Raw genomic sequence first — 20,944 nt, forward strand, 5'->3', positions numbered from 1 at the left:
AAAGACCACACACAGTTACCTCGCTTAGTTTTAGCCTTCTAGGACTGAGTTGGGCCTATGTTGGGAAATGTTAAAATGAACATGCATGAAACAATTTTTCACACATTGTTAGGGAGCTGCAGCAGGAACACTTGAGTTAATTTTATTTGCATTTTCTTCTACTAAGCAGTGGATTAATATACACATAATAGCTACATTAATAGAATGTCAGAAAAAGTCAAAGCAAGTAAACCTACTGATAAATGTTAAATCTGCCAATCTGATGGCTGTCTCAATTTCCCAATAGGTAGCTCTGCACACCACAGGTACAACCAGCACAATCAGAATTCTTGGGAGAGGCCGAGGACTCAGAGGACATGGAGACTCTGAACCCTAGAAGTGGTGCCCCCAGGACATTGTTGGGAAATATTGATGCACAGCATAAAGAAAATTGAATTGACACCACCTGTGCTTTCCCTGTTCTGTGCTTAAAAGACAGATTATCAGTTTCCACAGATGTAACACCAACACCTTTCAGAAATACTGTATTAAACACACACATTAAATCTACACACGTTGGAAATGTTGTTGACCCCAAAAGGAATTCTGTATGTGTTCTGGGATGGGGCAGTTTTCTGTTCTGGAAGCAAGGACTTTTATATCTCTTGAGGGACCCTGAATTAAACTGTCGGAAATCCATGTGACAATTAAATTTCAGAAAATGCTTGATATGCACATGGTTAACAATGAATTGTATTGATTGCCAGATGCATTGTATAACCAAACACTGCTGAGTTTTCTTAGTGTGTTTTCCCCTCTCTTTCCAAGTTTGTATTTCTCTGCCAGTCTAAGTTTGTTACTAGTACATTTAACTTGTTTACATATGATGTCTTCTAGGAAATTTACAAAAACAATCCATTGCCCTCAATTGTCCTGACATGGCCTGGCTCATCTTACAAATATTTCCCTTTCCCTGCAGAACATACGTTTTTCATCCACTACTGTATCTTATTAAGTGAATGTTCTCCTCTCATCCCCAGCGTGGTTTTGAACACATACATGTGATAGTTATACAATCTTTTGGATGAAAGCAGAATACGCCCTTCTATTTCTTAGATGCTTCACGTTTCTCCTTAAATTATATATTCAGTTACATGCAGAACAAGTTCAAATATACGTTCTTTCTTGGAATTAAAACTAGATTCACTAATATAGAGTAAGTTGCTATGACTAGAGCATCCCACTTTTCAGGTTGATAAAGACAACCTGGACATTGATGAAAGCAATGGTTTATCTTTCACACTGTGTTGATGGGACAATCTTTTCCTAACACAGGGTCCCAAGACATTTGGTCATGGTGACATTACATTGCTCTTTGCTCATCTTATTAATACTGAAATATACCTCTACCCCAATATAATGCTGTCCTTGGGAGCCAAAAAATCTTACCGTGTTATAGGTGAAACCGCGTTATATTGAACTTGCTTTGATCCGCCGGAGTATGCAGTCCCTCCCCACCCCCCCACCCGGAGCACTGCTTTACCATGTTATATCCGAATTTGTGTTATATCAGGTCGGGTTATTTCGGGGTAGAGGTGTATTGTATAATTTAGCTGGTCATTCAATACAATCATTATTTCCAAAGTATAATTTTAATAATAACAATATTATGCAACTGCACAAAAATGTATTCTCACTGTTGCCACCTGGCATTTGCTGATAGAATGACAGTGTAACTTTACAAAGGACTAAGTAGTAAAAGTATTTCAACATTATGGCCAGTATGGCTGGTCTTATGTTCTTAACACAAATATTATTGGGACCTAGGTCATGAAACTCAGATTGTATCAGGAGAGTAGAATTTAGCTGATGTCATTATATCTGAGGGCAACAAATAGTCACTGTTAAAAAAGTTTTGGTAAAAGTGTTGCTAGAATTAAACATTAGCAATAGAGCTGTCAAAAAGACAAGGAAATCATTCAGAAAAATTACATATTCCACCTTATTTTTATTGAAATTTTGACAATATTTTCTAGTTGAAATTTCTGACTTTAAAATTTTTTGACCAGCCATCATTTGCAACAAAATGCCCCATTTTGAAATTATGGGATACAAAATGTCACAATTCAGGAGATATACTAACTAGTCAGAAAACCTATTGCCAGACTAAGTAGCATTATGGCTGACTGGAGGGGACAAAATAGGATTGGAAATAATTAGTATCTTCCAAAAAACAACATGAAATGGCCCATGAAGGGATCATGAGCTTTGTTATGTGATGATATGGAACTTTGCATGTATTTGGTGGTGTTCTTTGCAGCGCCATTCAAGCAGCACTCCTTAGTATGATACTGTAGCCTCTGAAATGTACACTGCCGACTCCTGGGATACCATTCTCAGAAGCATTGCTAGTAGTAGCAAGAGCCATGCCTCCATTGGTTAATGGCATCCTGTAGTCAGAGCAGAGAACCTGGAGTCAGAAGTCCTGGCTTCCACTACCTCTTCTGGGGGAGAGGGATAGCTCAGTGGTTTGAGCATTGGCCTGCTAAACTCAGAGTTGTGAGTTCAATCCTTGAGGGGGCCATTTAGGGAACTGGGGTAAAAATCTGTCCGGGGATTAGTCCTGCTTTGAGCAGGAGGTTGGACTAAATGACCTCCTGAGGTCCCTTCCAACCCTATGATTCTGCTACTTCTGTGTGACTTTGCTCTATAGTAGAAGCCTTTTACTGTAAGAGGAATACCAGTATACTATATTGGAAAAGTGCTCCTAGTGTGGGTGAAACTATACCAGCAAAGTTGTGCCAGTATAGCTGGTTTGCCGGTATTGGTTTGTCCCCATGAACCAAACGACCTATAACCGTAAAAGTGCAGCTTAGCCAATATAGCTGCATCTATACTAGGGACTTCTGTCAGCCTAGCTATGTCAGTTAGAGATCACACCTCTCCACGCCCCTCACAAACATAGCTGTTCTGGCAGAAGTCTATAGTGTAGATCTGGTCTAGGGGTGTCCACCTGATAAATGAGCATTCTGATAATTAGCAAACTGCAGCCCTGGTGAAAAGTGTCTGTCTGTCTGTCTGTCTCTCCTTTGTATGTATATATTAAAATACCACGAGTAAGACAGCACATGCCAGTTCCAACTCCCCTTTTTCCATATGACTCCACCAGCCATTTAGAAATAGTACTTTAATAGGGTGGTCCATGGAGCCAAAGATATATGGAGCCATGGCATCTGGTTAGCTTCTGGTACACCTTTAATCATACACTAGGGGCCAGATTCTCTCCTGCAATCTAGCACCTTTTTACTACTCTGGTTGGAGGAGGTATAACCCACACACCTCCTGGGTGTGGTGCTCTGTCCCATCTAGTGTCACTGAGACCACTTAGGGTATGTGTACACTACGGGATTAATCCGAATGTACAGAATTTGAATTTTGGAAATAGATTGTATAAAGTCGAATGTATGAGGCCACACTAAGCACATTAATTCGGCGGTGTGCATCCATGTACTGGGGCTAGCGTCGATTTCTGGAGCATTGCACTGTGGGTAGTTATCCCATAGCTATCCCATAGTTCCCGCAGTCTCCCCCGCCCATTGGAATTCTGGGTTGAGATCCCAGTGCCTGATGGGGCAAAAAACATTGTCGCAGGTGGTTCTGGGTACAGCCTGACCCCTCCCTCCATGAAAGCAATGGCAGACAACCATTTCGCGCATTTTTTCCTGGGTGAACACTGCAGACTCCATACTATGGCAAGCATGGAGCCCACTCAGCTCAAGACAGCAGTTATGAACATTGTAAACACCTCGCGCGTTCTCGTGCAGTTTATGCTGAATCAGGACCAGAAAAATGAGGAGAGGAGGAGGCAGCGACGGCAGCGCAGCGACAAGAGTGATGAGGACATGGACATGGACATGGACACAGAATTCTCTCAAACAGCGGGCCCCGGTGCTTTGGAGATATGTTGTTAATGGGGCAGGTTCTATCCGTGGAACGCCGATTCTGGGCCCGGGAAACAAGCACAGACTGGTGGGACCACATAGTGTTGCAGGTGTGGGATGATTCCCAGTGGCTGCGAAACTTTCGCATGCATAAGGGCACTTTCATGGAACTTTGTGACTTGCTTTCCCCTGCCCTGAAGCGCCAGAATACCAAGATGAGAGCAGCCCTCATAGTTGAGAAGCGAGTAGCGATAGCCCTGTGGAAGCTTGCAACGCCAGACAGCTACCGGTCAGTCGGGAATCAATTTGGAGTGGGCAAATCTACTGTGGGGGCTGCTGTCATGCAAGTAGCCAAAGCAATCACTGAGCTGCTGCTATGAAAGGTAGTGAATCTGGGAAATGTGCAGGTCATAGTGGATGGCTTTGCTGCAATAGGATTCCCTAACTGTGGTGGGGCGATAGATGGAACCCATATCCCTATCTTGGCACCGGAGCACCAGGGTACCCAGTGCATAAACCGCAAAGGGTACTTTTCAATGGTGCTGCAAGCACTTGTGGATCACAAGGGACGTTTCACCAACATCAACGTGGGCTGGCCGGGAAGGGTTCATGATGGTCGCGTCTTCAGGAACACTAATCTGTTTAAATGGCTGCAGCAAGGGAATTACTTCCCAGACCAGAAAATAACTGTTGGGGATGTTGAAATGCCAATAATTATTCTTGGGGACCCAGCCAGCCCTTAATGCCATGGCTCATGAAGCCATACACAGGCAGCCTGGACAGGAGTCAGGAGCTGTTCAACTACAGGCTGAGCAAGTGCAGAATGGTGGTAGAATGTGCATTTGGCCGTTTAAAAGGTTGCTGGCGATCGTTACTGACTCGCTCAAACCTCAGCCAAACCAATCTCCCCATTGTTATTGCTGCTTGCTGTGTGCTCCACAATCTCTGTGAAAGTAAGGGGGAGACCTTTATGGCGGGGTGGGAGGCTGAAGCAAATCGCCTGGCTGCTGATTACACGCAGCCAGACACCAGGGCGATTAGAAGAGCACACCAGGAAGCGCTACGCATCAGAGAAGCTTTGAAAACCAGTTTCATGACTGGCCAGGCTACAGTGTGAAATTTCTGTTTGTTTCTCCTTCATGAAAACCCGCCCCCCCTTATTGACTCATTCTCTGTAAGGAACCCACCCTCCCCCTTCCCCCCAGCTTGCTTTCAAAGGAAATAAAGTCACTATCATTTAAAAATCATTTATTCTTTATTAATTGATTATAAAAAGAGGGAGAGAGCCTGGGTGGGGTTTGGGAGGAGGATCGGCGGGAAGGAAAAGACCACTAAAAAAAGCCTTTTGCTTGGGCTATCCACTGGGGTGGAATGAGAGGGTGTACGGAGCCCCCCCCCCCCCGCGTTCTTACACATCTGGGTGAGGAGGCTATGGAACATGGTGAGGGGGGAGAGGGGTTATACAGGGGCTGTAGCGGCACTCTGTTATCCTGCTGCCATTCCTGAAGCTCCACCAGTCGCCGGAGCATGTCTGTTTGCTCATGCAGCAGCCCAGTGTTGCATCCTGCCTCCTCTGATCTTCCTGCCACCACCTCTCATCTCAAGCATCTCTCCTCTCCTCACGTTGGTCCCTCCTGTCCTCACGTTCACTGGCATCTTTCCTATTCTTTGAAACCGTGTCCTTCCACTCATTCAGATGAGCTCTTTCACTGCGGGTGGATTCCATGATTTCCGCAAATATCTCATCTCGTGTCTTCTTTTTCCGACGCCTTATCTGAGACAGCCTTCGGGACGGAGGAGGGAGGCTTGAAAAATTTGCAGCTGCTGGAGGGAGGGAAAAAAGGAGAGAATTTTTTAAAAAGATACATTTTACAAAACAATGCTTATACTCTTTCACGGTGACCAAAATTATTCACATTACATAGCACATGTGATTTCTGTGCAAGGTCGCATTTTGCCTCTTAATATTGAGTGCCTGTGGCTTTGCTGCTAGAGATCACAGATGCAGGTCTGGGCAACAGAATTCGGCTTGCATGCGGCCATGGTAAGCCATTGTCTTTCGGCTTCTGCGCCCTCCTTTCCCACATACCAAGCAAAGCCTGTTGAGTGCTGCAGTTTTCCTGTTAACCTTCAGCAGCAGAAAACAAACTAACCCCCCCCCACCCATCCAATTCTCTGGATGATCGCTTTATCCCTCACCTCCACCGCGTGGCTGGTATCAGGGAAGATCCCTGTAGGAACCAAACTAACACCCCCCACCCCACCATGAATTCTCTGGGATGATCACTTTTTCCCCTCCCCCCACCGCGTGGCTGGTATCAGGGAAGATCCCTGCTAGCCAAATGCGAAAAGCTCAGGGCCAATTCCCCGCCCCCCCGCGCTTGGCTAACTGCAGGGAAGGATTTCTTTTCAGCCACAGGCAAACAGCCCAGTAGGAACGGCCACCTCTGTCCGCTTAATTAAATTCCCGTATTTCAACCAGGTTACCATGAGCGATATCACTCTCCTGAGGATTACACAGCGAGATAAAGAATGGATGTTGCTTGAATGCCAGCAAACACCGGGACCATACGCTGCCAGGCTTTGTCATGCAATGATACCAGATTACTTGCTACTAGCATGGCGTGGTCAAGTGTCCTACCATGGAGGACGGAATAAGGCTGCACTGCCCAGAAACCTTGTGGCAAGACTTTGGGAGTACCTCCAGGAGAGCTTCATGGAGATGTCCCTGGAGGATTTCCACTCCATCCCCAGACATATTAACAGACTTTTCCAGTAGCTGTACTGGCCGCGAATGCATCCCAAGTCCTCAGGGCAAAGTAATCATTAAAAAACGCTTGCTTTTAAAACAAGTTTTATATTTTAAAAGGTAAACTCACCTGAGGTCCCTTCCATGGGGTCATGGTCTTGGATACTGGCTTGGGAGGGTTGGGAGGGTACTTCAGTCAGGCTGAGAAAAAGATCCTGGCTGTTGGGGAGAACGGAGTGCTGTGTGCTCTCCGCAAGCTCATCATCCTCCTCCTCCGCCTCTTCCCCGTCCGCAGAATCCTCAGGTGTAGCTGATGAGATTACCCCCACCTCGGTATCCACAGTCAGAGGTGGGGTAGTGGTGGCGGCCCCCCCTAGAACTGCATGCAGCTCGGCGTAGAAGAGGCATGTCAGCGGCTCTGACCCGGAGTGATCGTTTGCCTCCTTTGTGTTTTGATAGGCTTGTCTGAGCTCCTTGACTTTCACGCGGCACTGATCTGAGTCCCTATTGTGGCCTCTCTCCATCATGCCCTTGGAGATTTTTTCAAAAGTTTTGGCATTTCGTCTTTTTGAACTAAGTTCTGCTAGCACTGAATCTTCTCCCCATATAGAGATCAGATCCAGTACCTCCCGTACAGTCCATGCTGGTGCTCTTTTTCGATTATCGGCCTGCATGGTTACCTGTGCTGATGAGCTATCTGTGGTCACCTGTGCTCTCAACGCTGGGCAAACAGGAAATGAAATTCAAATGTTCGCGGGGCTTTTCTTGTCTACCTGGCCAGTGCATCCGAGTTCAGATTGCTGTCCAGAGCGGTCACAATGGTGCACTGTGGGATAGCTCCCGGAGGCCAATACCATCGAATTACGGCCACACTAACCCTAATTAAAAATGACAATATCGATTTTGGCACTTCTCCGCTCGTCGGGGTGGAGTACAGAAATCGATTTTAAGAGCCCTTTATTTCGAAATAAATGGCTTCGTTGTGTGGATGGGTGCAGGGTTAATTCGATTTAATGCTGCTAAATCCGAATTAAAGTCATAGTGTAGACCAGGCTTCAGAGAGAGATTAATAAATCTGCTACAGCCTTAGCTAACAGCCATGTGGCTTTTAGCTTATGCAGTAAAGGCTCTTGCATTTAGCTCCAAAGGTCCCAGGTTTAATCCCGCCCACCGACGACGGGAGTCTGTCGCCATTACAGCGGCATGCAGGGAGAGAAAGGGGTGTAACAGGCATGATGTTGCTATAACCAGTCATTGTATTTTAAAGAAGCCCGGAGTCTGCTTTAAAGTATGCCGGGAACAGAGCTGATGTATAACTGGGTCCCAAATCAAGGAGCCACAACTTGGTCCTCTGTAGCCTCTCATCCCTTCTTCACCTCAGCTGTGCCCAGCAGGAATCAGACACAGCTAAGAACCTAGTCCCTCGGGCTTCAAATATATTTATGCACAATAACAGTATTTAGTGACTAGTTTCAATAATCACATTAGGACAAAGTTGTGGATCAGGATGCAAGTCCTTCTTTCCCCCCCACTCTTAATCTAAAGTGAAGATTTTGGTTTATAAAGTGTGAGAGGAAATATTAGAAATGCTGACAGTTAAATTAAGCAACTGAACATCTTGTGTTTATTTTTAGTCTGAAAAAGTGGATTTTCCCTTCCTCCTGCTGAGGCTCTGCTGTCACAGCCCTGCTGGTAACGTGCGTGTTTCTGAAAACTTTGTGAACAAGTAAATGTTAGCCATGCTTAGATGGACCTTTGCCTTGGCTTCTGACCCTTTCATAGTTATTTTTGGCAAAAGAGTTCCATACAATAATAAGCAGTGGAGCTGAAATCTACTAGAACTGCAGATGAAGTAGAGAAGGGCCATGCTTTGTGTTGATGAAAGTTCTTTCAGATGGCTTTTCCCAAAGGAAACCTTCCCTTTATTTAGGCTGCTATTCATTATATGATATGATCTGCAGCCTCTCAGAAACTCAGTCCCAGGAGACAGGTTTAAGATAATGTTTTCACCTCCTCTACCCAGCACACATATTCTTATTAGAGCCACTGGACATTTCCTTTAGCTCATTCCATGAGTGAAATCTGTGAAGATTTAGAAATAATGATATTGGTCTAATACCATAGAATGCTGCCTGATTTTTGAGAGTCAAAAATACCTTTACTCAAAGTCACAGATGCCTTCTACCTTTGCTGAACAGCTAATTCAGCCTGCAACTAGAATTTCAGGCCCAGGAGTTTTGGGCAGAAGGCTGAAGCCATGTTAGATGGGAACAGCACATTCCAGAGAAGTGTCTTATGTACATATCTGGTCTTTGACCCGCTCACACCCCTAGCCCTCTGCTCTGAGACAATAATACTGTATCTGTTAATAAATACTGTAAGTTGGACTAAAAACCGGAGCATATGTACCAGGCAATGAGGAGTTTATTATGGGCATCTTGTGTGTGAATGAGAGAGAGACAGACAGACAGACAGACACTTTAAAGACAGACATTTCCTGTTAAGATGTACAAAACATTATCAGCATCTAAGATTGTGCCTTCTTCTTGAATATAGAACTATTGTGAAAACACTGTTACCTAATAAAATCTTTCATGTCTGCAGAAATTTAATCAAATTTGTCCATAAAAATATTCAATACCTGGGTGTCAGAGAAAGTTTCAATGTGTTTTTTGTGATATATTTTCATGTTTGAGCAGAGCTCATTTGGTTTTGTCTCATGGTTAAATTTGCATGTTATTTCTTCAGGATCCCTGATTGGTTGAGCCTACTTCATTTGGTCACAAAGGTCAGTCATTTGACGCTTATTGGAACTAAATGCTAGTCTCTCCCTGGAATTCAGTTTATCCTGTGAAACATCTGCTGTTCCTTTCATTACAGAAGAGCAGCTCTTCTGCTGTTTCACCTGTTTAATCTAATGTGCTTAATTTTCATTTGCTGATGCACAATTATGTCATTGTCTGAAAATATTTTTAGTGAAGGTATTTTTATTATGTGACTTTTCTGTATTTTCTTTCTACTCTCATTAAAAAAGTATTCTTCATTAGCACAGTCTGTTTCTTTTAGTCTTGGTGTTAATCTGATAACTATACGAATATAGGCAGTCAAAGTTCAGGGCAACTGCACCTATATTCTGCCTTTATGGTCCAGCAAGGGCACCCATTCTAGGCTCCTGGCTCCTCAGCTGTCACCTGTCTTGGATGGAGACCCACGTCTCTCTTCCTCCTGACCAGGGTATTTTCAGACTGCACAGCTCCCAGACTACACTGTGAAGTCCTCAGCAAAGTCAGACTGCCTAAGCAGGCCTGCTTTACTTTTCTCCTCAGAGATGGAGAACAGTGTAAGTGCCACCGTTAAGTTACCACACAGTTCTTTGTAAGCAAGCACATTTATTCTTAAGGTAAAAGCACTAGAGAAAAAAATATTAAAAACAATAAAAGAATCTACACAAATGCTAATAAGTTTACCACAGATCACGCCCTGACTCCAAGAAGAGCTCTGGATGGTAATTAGTAATTCAACACCCCCCCATACAAGGGATTTTCCTATGGTTAAAAGTTCAGCGCAGCTTCAGCTCAGAACAAGCACACTCATGAGTCAGTGTATCCCTCCTTTACCCAGTTTGGGTCTTTGAAGAAACTGTGAATAGATAATCAGCCAGACAATGGGTTACACCCCATCCCCCAAGGTGAAGCTTCAAAAGACTTGAGTTCTTGCATAAACAGAATAGGTGCATTTGCATACCCCTTAAAAGAAGTGATAATCCCACAATACATACATAGTTGCATTTTAATATAATAAACTTCTTAAAAACAAACTTAATTCAATAAGTTTTGTCTGAAGTATTTCAGGATATTGTCAGATCTGTCACATAGGACATGAGCCAAAGCCTTTGACTTCAACAGGCATGGGATCAGACACATAGGCTCCTAAATACTTATGAGGATCTAGGCCTAACTCCCATTGAAATCAATGGAAGTACCTTTGAGTACTGTGTCAGTAATTTACATACTTTATTTATGTTTTCCTCATTATTTATTCTACAAAACAATTAAAATTGCCATATTTTATTGTTTTGAAACAAGAAACATTGTATACGTCTGTTAATGAAAGACAACTATAAAGCAGTATCTATGAGGCTGTTGACAATATGATTAGAGAAAATTAGTTTCGGTTCAAATGCAGCTTAAAATATCTAGACTTCACATTCCATTTTTTCCAGTGTTATCTGACCTGGAATAGGTCACTCACCACTTACTAATGATGTGTCTTTGTATTTCTGCATCAGTTCCATGGTTTTATATCTTGGGTTTTTAGTCACATTTATATTGATATTATATTAGAAAGACTGATGTCTGACTATTAAGGAAATGAAGGTGATAAATATAGAGATGCCTCACTGGATATTAGCATAAATGTGTTTGCTTCTGGCTCATTTTTATGAGAGGCTGGTGGGAAGGAAACTTAAATAAAACCATACAACTATATTTTTAATATATAGTTTTATGAATTCACAATAGTTCTGAAGTAGTCTGTTATGATTCCAGCCTCTAAATCTCTGTCAACACCTCCTTTGTCATGTGTATCTACCCAGAGAAAACATCTGAGACCACCAAACCCTCAAATCCAAATGTTGACTCTCCCATGCATGTCCTGTGCAAATGACAAACATCTTGTCAATGGGATAGCCGTTACAGAGCCACATTAACTCGTGCTATTCACCTCAAGATCCACCAGGGAAACCGGAGAGCCTGCCACAGAGAGCATTTTCTGCCCCACTTCCAGATGTCCAGACGCCAGCGTGAATGGAAGAGCATGCAGTGGAGGTGCAATTAGAGCAGCTCAGCTGGTTGTCTCAAGGTGTGCACTGTTTCTCCCACAGTAGGGTGGACTTGGCACTGCCAACGGGCTTGCAGCTAGGGTCCTGTTGAGTTTTTCCTGCAGATTTAAATCACAAACTATAAGGCATTTAATATGGATAAGCCTTATATCTGATAAAGTTCAGTTATATGAATGGTAAAAAAAACAAGACAATGCAGGTTCCCTGGCTTCCCATCGTGTATGACATCCATAATACACAAAAAGAAGAACAGGAGTACTTGTGGCACCTTAGAGACTAACAAATTTATTAGAGCATAAGCTTTCGTGGACTACAGCCCACTTCTTCGGATGCATATAGAATGGAACATATATTGAGGAGATATATATACACACATACAGAGAGCATAAACAGGTGGGAGTTGTCTTACCAACTCTGAGAGGCCAATTAATTAAGAGAAAAAAAACTTTTGAAGTGATAATCAAGCTAGCTCAGTACAGACAGACTAACACGGCTGCTACTCTGAAATCATCCATAATACAGTTTCTCTTCTGTGGATCTCAAAGCACATTACAAAAGGAGGTCAGTATCATTATCCCCATTTTATGGTGGATAAATGGAGGCACAGACTGGGGAAGCAACTTCCCAAGATCAACCAGCAAACCAGCAGCAGAGTTGGGAGTTGAATCCAGGTCTTCTAAGCCCTAGGTCAGTGCCCTAGCTATTAGGCAATATTGCCACCTCAGGTCTGTTGTAAGGCCTTGGTATTCCATGTGTCAGGGTTCCCCCCCTCACTCTGAACTCTGGGGTACAGATGTGGGAACCTGCATGAAAAACCCCCTAAGCTTATTTCTACCAGCTGAGGTTAAAAACTGCCTTGTCCTTGGATGAGTACTGCTGCCACCACCAAGTGAGTTAGACAAAGATTCCGGAAAAGAACCACTTGGAATTCCTGTTTCCCCAAAATATCCCCCCAAACCCCTTCAGCCCCTTTCCTGGGAAGGCTTGAGAGTGACCAAGGTGAGCACAGACTAGACCCTTGGGTTTTTAGGACACTAAAAACCCAGATTCTTAAAAAACAGAATATTATAAAGAAAAAGTAAAAGAAACACCTCTATAAAATCAGGATGGAAGGTAATTTAGAGGGTAATCAGATTCAAAACACAGAGGATTTCCCCTCTAGCCAAAACTTTAAAGTTACAAAAACAGGGATAAACCTCCCTCTTAGAACAGGGAAAATTCACAAGCTAAAACAAAAGATAATCTAACGCATTTCCTTGCTATTACTTACTATTTCTGTAATATTAGATGCTTAATTCAGATATGGCTTAGAGAGATGTATTTTCCCTGCCTTGGTTCCTCGCTGACCCAGAGAGAACCAAGGAACCAAAACAAAAACCTTCCCCCACAGATTTGAAAGTATCTTCTCCCCTTATTGGTCCTTTTGGTCAGGTGCCAACCAGGTTATTTGAGCTTCTTAACTCTTTACAGGTAAAGGAGGGATTTTATGCTACCCTTAGCTGTATGTTTATGACACCATGGCTTATTATTTTCTCAGTATTTTGTAGTGCATATATTTAAAAACACAGCTGTCCAGTGCACTCTCATGAAACTACAGTAGAAAGTGCATGTTAGCAGGGTTCCCAGATAAAAGAAAAATAAATAAAAGTGCATTGTTGTATCTTTAAAACTGGGTCTTCCCTCCATCTTTCTCCTCCCTTTTTAATGAACTTAAAATATACAGTTATAATTGAATATCCTCTTAGTACATTAGGGAAATATCTCCGAATCACTGGCAAGGTCAAGAGGCTCAACCAGGATGTGAGAACATAGCCTTCTAAGACCCCAGTCCTGCTAGTAGAGCCATGCTAGCATACTCTTGTGCCTATGAGGAGCTCCAGTCACTTCAGTGAATCTCTGTGTGGGTTTAAGTGTCTGTCCACACAAATCCAGTTACAGGACTGGGGCCTAAATGCCAGAATTATTATGCTCTAGAGTTTGGAACATGAAGTGTTGATACCAGAGGCTATTATGAGCCATCACCTTCAGTATCAGCTAAGATTCTTCTTTTGCTCTCCTTCCCCTTCAGTCTACAACCCCTTCTCCCTCCTTCCTGTCCCTGGTTTTTGTCCAGCTACTCTTTTCTTTTAAAGGGGAGAAGTACAGGAATACCTCCTTTACCTTTTGTACCAGAGTCTCTTTCAGTGTTTGTGCCATCTATGCCACAGAAGAAGGGGGAAGGTTCTGGTAGCAATCTCCCAATCCCCATGTTTTAATGAGGGACCCAGTGGTTCCTGCAGTGATGACCTCTCTTGTTGAGAAGGGATTTCTCTTGCCCGCAAACAATGCTCTTCTCCCTGCCAGAGAAAGCAGAGCACTGATCTCAGGCAGTAGCACTCTGTGGTTCAATCAGACAGGGAAAGCTCTTTTGATTGCAGAGATGCTCATTCTGCTTCTAGAGAATATAGTTCTGCTTCTAGAGGCTATAGTTCTGCAGCAGAAACGGTGCCTCTACTGCCCCACCTCCTCTTTTAGGGGCTGGTAAGAATCCCCCTGGGGAACAGAGTCTGTTCTCTCCTAGCAACAATACGGGCACTAGCTTCATAAAAGGAAGCAGGAAAGAGGTTGGGTAAAGGCAGGGTCATACTTCCTTCCCTGCTCTGCACCATCTACCAGAGCTGGCCAGGTGCAGAGAAGTGCATGCTGCACTTTTTTCAAGGGTGATTATGACATTCGAGGGTGCAATCCAGACCAGTGAGGGGCTGTGTCACCGCTGCCCTGCAACCTGGGGTGCCTCACAATGCATTGCTGCTGTAGCTCCCAACCTGGGCCCCTCCCAAACAGCATGCAGGTTACACCCTGAGTGTCTGTGTATTACCTGCAGCCTGCCAGCACACTCCAGTCACACTCTGGCGTCCACCAGCCTTGGTTACCACTTGCAGTGTGACCTCCCCCCAACACACTTAGTCCCCAGTTTCCTCCCAAAATGTGTGTTTTGCATTGTCCAGCCCTCTCCTAGCCCAAGTGCACTATATCCACTGGATCACCCTTGGCCACATGTTTGCTATTGTTTCAACCAATTTGCTTGGGATTGAAGTTAGGTTTACCAACCTGTAATTGTTACGATCAGTGTTACATTAGCTATCCTCTAGTCATCTGGAACAGAGGCTGATTTAAGTGATGGTTACATACCACAGAGTACAAGAGCCTTTGAGTAATCCCTACACTTCATGCATACCAAAAGCCAGCCTGAGTGTCTTATGCCAACCATTTGTAAGTACCCATCGTCTATTTGGTGCTACAAAGAATTCTAGCTACAGATGTGTTCTGAGGCTTACGCTGGAGTGCTGATGTGCCTGGTCTTGCAAGGTTTGGTAAAATGCATTCTAATTTCAGAGCACATGCAAACGGTCCCATTAGTACCACAATAATCCTCGTAGGACCCATTTAGTATAGCTGTCCCAATAGTATACAAACAGTGGCCTGAAAATGAAAACCTGCTGCTGTATTTTATTAATTCTGGGTACTCTGTTGCTCTCACCATGTTATTTATTTGTATTCAGGTGGGTAATTCAAAGTCTCCAAAATCAATTAACAGCTTAATTGGAGTTGCAAAGAAATAATGTAATTGGGAATGTTATGGTCCAATAAAAAAAAATGTGTTACACTTCAAATTGATTCCAGCCAGGAGGAAGCTAGGTGAAAGACTTATTTTTCAATATGACAAAAACCCAAATACAAAATTAAAGAGAACCTCCTTGGTGGAAAATAAAAGTCAAAGAGCGCAATAGTTACTCTGGTGTAAATCCAGAATAACTGTAATAAAGTCAAAAGAGTTATTTCTGATTTACAAAGTGCAAGTCACAGCAGAATTTGACCCCAAGTAAACTCCGCCAGTGACGGTCCCAAGCCCAGATCAAAAAGGAGGAGGGTTGGTCCATGGGGCAGCTTCCCATCACTGTAAAAAAAAATTCTAGCTACAGAAACTACTCATATAAACCAAAAATCATGGCCTGAGGAGGATGTGTTCAGATGCACGTCTGACAGTGGATGATCAAATTCATCGGGAAGTCACCCACTTGATGGTCCAAATTCTGACGGCTAAAAAGAGTACATTCATAGCTACCTGGAATGTATGAACTCTAAATAGTGCAGGAAAATTACCACAGGTAATCAAAGAAATGGATCGATATAAAATTGACATCCTAGGATGTTGTGAAGTTAGATGGAAAGATCAAGGTATGATAACATCTGGAGAAAAAACAATGTTATATTCAGCTGGAACCAAACATGAGAGAGGTATAGGAATCATCATGAATAGCGCTTCAAAGAAATCCCTTATGAATTGGCAGCCAATATCAGATAAGCTACTGGCAGCTAGATTCCACTCTCGGCACATTAAGTGCACCATAGTCTAGGCATATGCTCCAACAAACAATACAGATGAAGAGGACAAAGAGAGAGTTTATACAGAATTGAATGATGTAATGAAAGAAATACCAAACCACGATCTTGTCCTGGTTATGGGAGATTTTAATGCCCAGATCGGAAATGAAAGAAGAGGTTGGGAAACAGTCATCGGCCCACATACACAACTGGAACAATAACAGATAAAGGTACAAGACTTCTTGAATTTTGTGCTGAAAACAATCTTGACATCTGCAATTCTTTCTTGCAACATAAAAACCATACACAAAAAGACACGGATTTCACGGCCGTACACAAAATGAGATCGATTATATCTGTGTTAGTCAGAGGTGGAAAATATCAGTGTTAGACACAAGAGTATTCAGAGGAGCAGATATAGGGAGCGATCACTACTTGTTGAAAGCAAGTATCAAATTGAAGTTTAAAGCACTCAGAAAGAAAGAACACAGACTCAGATTATTCAATACATAGAAACGCCAATATTGCAGGATATGAAAAGAGTACCAGATAGAGGTCAAGAACAGATTTGAGGCCCTTAAAGATGTTGAAGAAAATGAACTGGAAAAATACTGGGATCTTTTCAAAACAGCTATGCTACAAGCAGCTGAAAAGATAATTGGTAGAAAGAGAGAAAAAATAAAGAACAGTGGATTTCAGAAAAAACATGGGAAATTATAGACAAAAGAAGAAAACAAAAGGCTCTAGTACTACAACATGTGACTGAAGGAACAAAGCAAACCTACAGGAACCTTGACAAAGCAGTAAAGAAACAATGCAAAAAAGATAAGCAAAGTTGGATAGAAAATAAGGCTAGTGAAGTTGAAGAAGCAGGGGAAAGAAATGATACAAGAACAGTCTACATGATCCTGAAACAGTTAACAGGATATGGATCAAAATTCAGAAGTGTCCCAGTGAAAAGGAAACAAGGAGAAATTTTGAAAACACAGGAGGAAAACAAAAATAGATGGGTAGAACACTTCAAAGAAGTGCTAAGCCAACCAGAACCTATTACAAGACTGGAATTTAACAACGATAAACTATTAGACCTAGATATAGATGTATCTGAGGTAAAAATGAAAGTAGTAAAAAAAGCATTGCAGAAACTGAAAAACAACAAGGCACCTGGGTTGGACAGCATTCATCCTGAGATGCTTAAATATGGAGGCGAAGGCGTGGAATCAGTCTTCTGTTTGCTGTGCAACAAAATGTGGACAGAAGAGAAAGTGCCAGAAGAATGGACCCTTGGTATCATAATCAAGTTACCAAAGAAAGATGATCTAAACAATTGTTCAAATTGGAGGGGAGTAACACTTCTATCTGTCAGAGGAAAAATATTAGTAGCAGTCCTTCTGAACAGAATGAAAGGAAAGATGGATATCATCCTATGTGAACAACAATCTGGATTTAGACAAGGGAGATCATGCATAGACGCTATTTTTATCCTGAGACGGATTATTGAGAACAAAATTGAATTCCGGGGCATTCTTGCCATCAATTTTGTGGACTTTCAAAAGGCATTTGGTAGCGTAAACACAGAAAAATGTGGAAAATTGTGGAACAATATGGAATTCCAGCAAAATTAATCAACACTATGAAGGCATTCTACACCAACTCAAAATGCTGCATTAAAATGGAAAATGGATTGAGCAAGCCATTCAACATCAAGACAGGTATATAAGGCGGGTGTCGCATCCTGTCTCTGTTTTTGTTTATGCTAGTCATCGACTACAGATTAAAACAATGTGACAGTGATACATATGGCCCAAAATGGAACAATTCAATGCTATTTGATCTAGACTTTGCTGACAACATTGCTCTTATCAATGAAGATGCCAATGGACTACAAAAATGCACAAACCAAGTAAAAGAAGTAATGGAGAAGATAGGTTTGAGATACAATGTAAACAAATCTAAAGTCATGTTAATGGGGACTACAGGGACAGAAATCAAAATTAAAGAAGAGAAACTGGAGAAGGTAGACAATTTTACATATCTTGGAAGTACCATCAGCCAAGATGGTACTAGTTCTGAGGAAATAATAAGAAGAATTGGGAAGGCAAATGCTGCATTTGGAAGACTCAAAAACATCTGGCAACTCAAAAACATCTCCTTCAAGACAAAACTAAATATGTACAAAGCAATTGTTATCGCCATCACAACATATAGCTGTGAGATATGGCAACTTACCAAGAAAGATAGGCAAAAGCTGGATGCATTTCATCACGAATGTCTGAGAAGACTATTGGGAATAACATATAGAGATAGGAAGATGAATGAAGAAGTCAGAAGAATTACTGGACAGGGCACCCTCTAACAAATAATCTACAAAAGAAGACATCAGTGGCTGGGACATGTGCTGAGAATGGACTGCTCTAAGTCATGGCAATGGCTGTATATACTCAGCTAGAATTCAGCCCACTACTGCTAGTAAAGTGTCCCAGCAGAAATTTGATGGGGTCTTGCAGCACGTACATGCTGTACTTTCCAGCCACTATTTAATTTTTATGTATTAATCTGATGTTTACATCATAGGTCTGTCTGCTTGGGGTGAACTGAAAACCATTCATTCTAGTCATTCTGAAGTCAATAAATCCCAATATAGAATATCATGAACTCTGATGGCTTTAGAATTAGCACGCATAGGAGATGAGGCCACTCAACTTGATTTTATCTGGTTTGTAGAGAATGGTCTGCCAATCAATTTCATGCGTGAGCTGAACCACACTAGTGATTGTGCCCTGGGAATAAATGATGGACCCACCGACAAATTTGAGGAATTAAATTATCCAAATTACTACTGCAAGATTCAAATTAATTCTAGACAAGCAAAATCTACCATTGATCATGGAAGCATATCTGAGCAGCTGTTATGTTGAAAGGTGTCACTCTTCATAGATTTATAGTTTTCAAGGCCAAAGTTGTCTTGTGTTCTTTCCAGGTTCTTAATACCACTTATCCATTTGTTCTGAATGGAATTAAGAGTAAGTGTGATTGTAGACAGGATATATCAGGGGATTTTCAATGGGAGACAAAGGGTGGAGCTAGTTTGTGATGCAAGTTGGTAATCTGAGTCCAAGAACAACCACCACAATTGTTGCTCCACTGAGGGCACTAAGGGAGGTAGAGGCCACACGTCTTGAATGCACATAAATACCCAAGTGTCATCTTAGCTCTTGGAGGTGATCCCATGAAAGCAGGGTTGAAGATGGGGAAGCTTGTACTGTTACTGTAGGCATTAAAGAGGTACTGTGGATAAATAGAGGGCTGATCTTCATTGGGAACTACATTTGCATAGCTACATCTCTCAGGGGTGTGAAAAATCCACACCCCTGAGAGATGTAGCAATGATGAGGATGCTCTGGCTCATAGGTGCTCTGGCTGTTTGACGTTGGGAGAGAGACTGTGGGTGAGCTAACTTTTATGAGATGGGGAAGGTCTTTTTTTGTTAAGTTGAGGCTCTAGAAAGTGGGTTATATGTTTATTTTATATGCAACCATTTGTTCCCATTAATTCTACTTGCTTATCAAATCTCTTTTCTTTGTTAAGTAAAAACTTCTTGTTTATAGTAAAAACGTGTCGGTGCTGTGAGTCAAACGGAGCTGTGATTTATGGTGTAACTTGTGAGCTGGGATATACTGTTCATTTAGGAGCAGAGGATGAAGGAATTCTGTAGGTGTTCAGTGGATCAGGGGCTGGGCACTCTAGGGAGATGATTAGGGGAGCTGGGGGTAGGAGTGTGCCTATCACTAACCTGTACAGAAGAGAGCAGGACATACCAAAGCGTGGAAGGTAGGGCTTGTGTTGCCAGAGACTAGTGGAGCTGGGGAACTGAGCAACAGCAGGCACAGACAAGGGTTCCTTATGCTAAATGCAGGTGGTAGCAAGGTGCCTCGCAAACTAGCGTACTCCAAGGAAGCATCCCATCCTCCACTTTTAATTACTGTTGTTACATAAATTTTGGTTTCAATTATTTGTTCTCACAATCCCTGAGAAAATGTCACATGTTTTCTAAGTCTTAATGGTGTTGCAGTTCTCACCTGATGCATTTGCTCCATCCAAGACAATATCTACATTTAGATTTTCTAAGAAATAGTTCTGATGATTAAAGATTTTATAACCAAGTCTGGCTTCAGGGTATTGCTCTGCCCTGCTGTGATTTGTCCTCATCTCTCACTGCCTGTGCTGATCGATACTGAACATTCTGCACAGCTCCTAACAAAATTACTGCTTCATAACAATATTTGAACAGACTCTGCCGCTCTTTTCTTTTCCAAAAAGAACTGTTGCCCTTGTATCTGAGGTAATGCAGCCAGAAGTGACAGAACAGCTGGAAAACAAAGACAAGAGAATCATAAACAAGCAGTGAGTAGAGGAGTACACTGGAGTTGTTAACTATAACAGTCAGAGCCACTAACAACAGTGACCTCACTATAATTAAATGCCACATCCTTGGGGCAGGACTAGTACCAGAAACCTGTGCCCTGACATTAAACTTCAGAAAGTGGATTTTTAAAAAATGTTTTAAAGAAATTACTCAAAAAACCTGGAGTCAAGAGCAAGGAAGTGAAAATCCTTAAATTTATCATGGAAATTCTATAATTTGAGTCACAAGTGCTATTCAAATCTCTAAAGCAGTGTTTCCCAAACTTGGGATGCCGCTTGTTTAGGGAAAGCCCCTGGCGGGCCAGGCCGGTTTGTTTACCCGCTGCGTCCGCAGGTCTGGCCGATCGCGGCTCCCACTGGCCGCGGTTCGCTGCTCTAGGCCAATGGGAGCTGCTAGAAGTGGCGGTCAGTATGTCCCTCGGCCCGCGCTGCTTCCAGCAGCCCCCATTGGCCTAGAGCAATGAACCGCGGCCAGTAGGAGCCGCGATCGGCCGGACCTGCAGATGTGGCGGATAAACAAACCAGCCCAGCCCGCCAGGGGCTTTCCCTAAACAAGCGGCGTCCCAAGTTTGGGAAACACTGCTCTAAACCAAAACAGAAAGCAAGAAAACGAGAAAAAGATATAGCAGGGTTAAGTGGAAAGGT

The sequence above is a fragment of the Chrysemys picta genome, chromosome 8 (genome assembly GCF_011386835.1).
Source record: "Chrysemys picta bellii isolate R12L10 chromosome 8, ASM1138683v2, whole genome shotgun sequence".
NCBI classification, from domain to species: Eukaryota; Metazoa; Chordata; order Testudines; family Emydidae; genus Chrysemys; species Chrysemys picta.